Raw genomic sequence first — 3,319 nt, forward strand, 5'->3', positions numbered from 1 at the left:
CTACACCGGGGAATGCCGACGGCGCGGCCCATGCACTTTTTGTAGATCAAAGGACCCCTTCTCGGGAGCGTTGATTTCTCAATCCCACTTTTTGGATCTGGTGTTCTTGCAGTGGGAGGCAACTAAATACCTACACTATACTTAGATATTTATTTGCTCCAAATAAAATTTTTGATTTAATAAAAATTGTTTATTGATTCTTTTTCTATGCTTTTTTTCTATGATATTGAAGCAGTAACAATAAGAGGGGGGGGAAATGTCTGCTGATTAAGAAAAATGAATGAAGAGAGAGAAAGGAGAGAGGGCGAGAAAGAGGTTAAAAGAAATAAATTGAGAAAATAAATTGGTTTATACTGGATATTATCTTTGTTTACTGGCCTTCATATAAGGCCAAACTTAGACACAGGTTCGGTTTTTAACGTAGGAGAAAAATCAGCTCTCTGAAAGTAGCACTCTGAATGTGTAAAATGTATGTGTATAATCTTATCGACAATCTCTCATTAGCTGGGAGCATCAGTCAACATGCAATAAGTGCATCTCCTAAGAAAGGAGGAGATAATGCCGGGTATTGTCTCTATTTACTTGTTTGTCCAGTCTAAGCATTAACAAATATGAACGTCTGTGTGCCTTTCTGTATATCCATCTCTTTTTTATTTATTTTCTTTTTCATTTTTCTTCATCTTTTTCTTCTAGGGGGTGGGACATCCAACCAGATGTCTAACCGTTACCCCTATTTTAGTGAGTCCAACCAAGAGATCTTTTTAGGGTTCTAGCCGTCCATTTCAGTGCAATCGTTTGTATTTCACTTGCACTTGGTTCACCGGGTATGCTTGCTATGTACGTTTTAAAGAACTAAAATATATAAATATCTATAGTATGTAAAAGTCTATGGCAATGAAAACTGGAATATAAATTGTAGAGATAAATATTGGCTATGTTTGATTTATGTATGAGTTAGACAAAAGGACCAGATTTCTTATCCCCACCCAACCTTGAAAGACAAATAATATAAACATGAATTCAAAAACCACTGATCATATTTTATGTAATTTAGTACATAGATATCAAGTCGGTACAAGATTTGCTGCCGGTTTGTAGAAGAGTTTCATTTTAAACTATTCTAATCTATTTTATGCTATTAAACATATCAGCATGATTATTTTATAACTTTTCTTTCAGATTATTAAAACATCGTTCATATATGTCTGCAATAGTATCACTCATGGTCACTCGAAAACGACTTTCTTTAGTTAAGAGAAAGAGAGCAATCTTCCATCATGATAATGCTTGTCCTCGCACAGCACTACTGACCAAAGATCTCTTAGGATAATTTGGTCGGGAAATTTTGTTCCATCCTGCATATTCTCCTGACCTAGCTCTCTCGGATTATCACTAATTTCGAGGATTACAAAATCATCTAGATGATCTTAAGTAAAGATCATGAAGAAATTGAACACAAGTTAGATTCATATTTCACATGAAAGCCTAAAAAGAAATAAAAAAATAATACAAGTAATTTATCAGCTCGTTAACAAATTGAATCAATTTATAGAGAGCAAAGATCGTTATTGAGTAAAAATTTTAGTGAATAAAGATTTTCAGAAAACACAAATTTTTATTTTCAATATGTAATTAAATTTTTTTTGTTTTATTACATGGATCTCACCACTTATCAAGGCCAGGAGGCCACTCGGGGATAAGGGTTATTGCGTGTACATTAATCAATGGGACAATATCGTAGTAATCGTTAGTAATGGAGATCTGAAAAAGTGTCTTACTTAAGGGGGCGGTTTATCAGGGACTTGTTTATGCTGGACTTGAAGATATCCAAGTTATAGCCAGATGGGAAATAGGAAATCGGAAAAAATGTACCAACATAATAGCGGACATAAAGTGGAGTGTAATAAACTGTTTGAAATATTTTTCAGATGAAACTAAGGGAAAAAAAAAACCCTTTGAAAATAAAGGTACATGTGAAAGCTATTATATAAAAAACTACCATATTTCCGTCTATGTGTGAGTCCGGCTAAAACTCAAGAACTAACAAATATACATTTACGAATTTTACATTTAAGCCGAATGTCCTATGATACTGAGTTGTTTTTTGAAACCTCAAAATGTTTGTGTTATCGCGAACCAAATTATTGCGAATTGTTCCATAAACAAGACGGAAACGAGGTGAAACAATCAGTTAGCCGATAATGATCTTTTCTTTATTTTTTCCTTTGCTTGATATCATAGTGGACAGGTTGCCAAAAAGAAATAAAAAGAGAAGGATATACAACAGAGAGAGAGAGAGAGAGAGAGAGAGAGAGAGAGAGAGAGAGAGAGAGAGAGAGAAAACAATAGGGGATAATTCTTTAAGCCATGAACCCGGGACACCTCAAAAACTCTCGTAGTAAATAATAAATTTAGCTTATATCACCACTTTACTGTTGTTTCGCCAAGCATCCAATCGTAGATAAGCGTGTTAATAATATTCTTAATGTATTGAATAGAAATTAAAACTGGGCAAAAGAGCGGATTTTAAAATATCCAACAGAAGTGTGTGTTGTGAATTAACAATTTTTTAGTCGCGTGCAAGCGACTCTATAAGTTGGTCCGTCGGTCTGACGGTCTGTCCGTAGCACTTTTGTGCTTGGCCTTTTTGGTTAAGATCAAAGGCCTGTTGTTAATAGATGCTTTTTAAGCTTTTCTTGGCCTCTTGGCCAAGATCAAAGTGTAGTATCTATCCCGGAAGAAACTGTAAGCAAAGACCATATGTGGGGGCAACTCCACATATAAGACCTTGGTCAATGTAGGGGCAATCCTTCATACCAAGTGTCACTATCCAACTCCCTACTCCCCGAGGAGTTGGTCCCCATTTCCCCTTCACTCCTCACATTAAAAATCGGCCTTGTGCCTAATTTGCTAGGTGGGGGGGGTAAATAAATACCCTTTTCTTGGCCTTTTGGCCAAGATCAAAGTGTAGTATCTGTTCTTACTACATGCTGTACTTATGTTTGTAACTTTGTGATATAAAGTGAGGGATCACTTTTCTTTATTAATTTAATGTAAAATGATCACCCACTTTACAACCAGCTATCTCTTTACAACCCTTCCTTTTCATAACTTATCATACTTTCATAAATCAGAGTCCATTTTCTGTAGGCTGTTTTTGAACCCAGTCAACGACGGGTACTTTTGCTAGTATATATATATATATATATATATATATATATATATATATATATATATATATATATAAATGTAACTCTTGGTTCGTTCGTAATTAATAGTCTAAATAACTAAATTTTGGTATAATGTGTTTACTGTACCC

The 3,319-nt window shown here is 34.7% G+C and overlaps 1 pseudogene; it reads left to right on the forward strand.

The window, feature by feature from the left end:
* Positions 1–2,933: 2,933 nt before the first annotated feature.
* Positions 2,934–3,071, forward strand: LOC145284164 (U2 spliceosomal RNA; annotated as a pseudogene).
* Positions 3,072–3,319: the final 248 nt, after the last annotated feature.

Source organism: Euprymna scolopes, chromosome 8 (genome assembly GCF_053919585.1).
Source record: "Euprymna scolopes isolate OS-2025 chromosome 8, ASM5391958v1, whole genome shotgun sequence".
NCBI lineage: Eukaryota > Metazoa > Mollusca > Cephalopoda > Sepiida > Sepiolidae > Euprymna > Euprymna scolopes.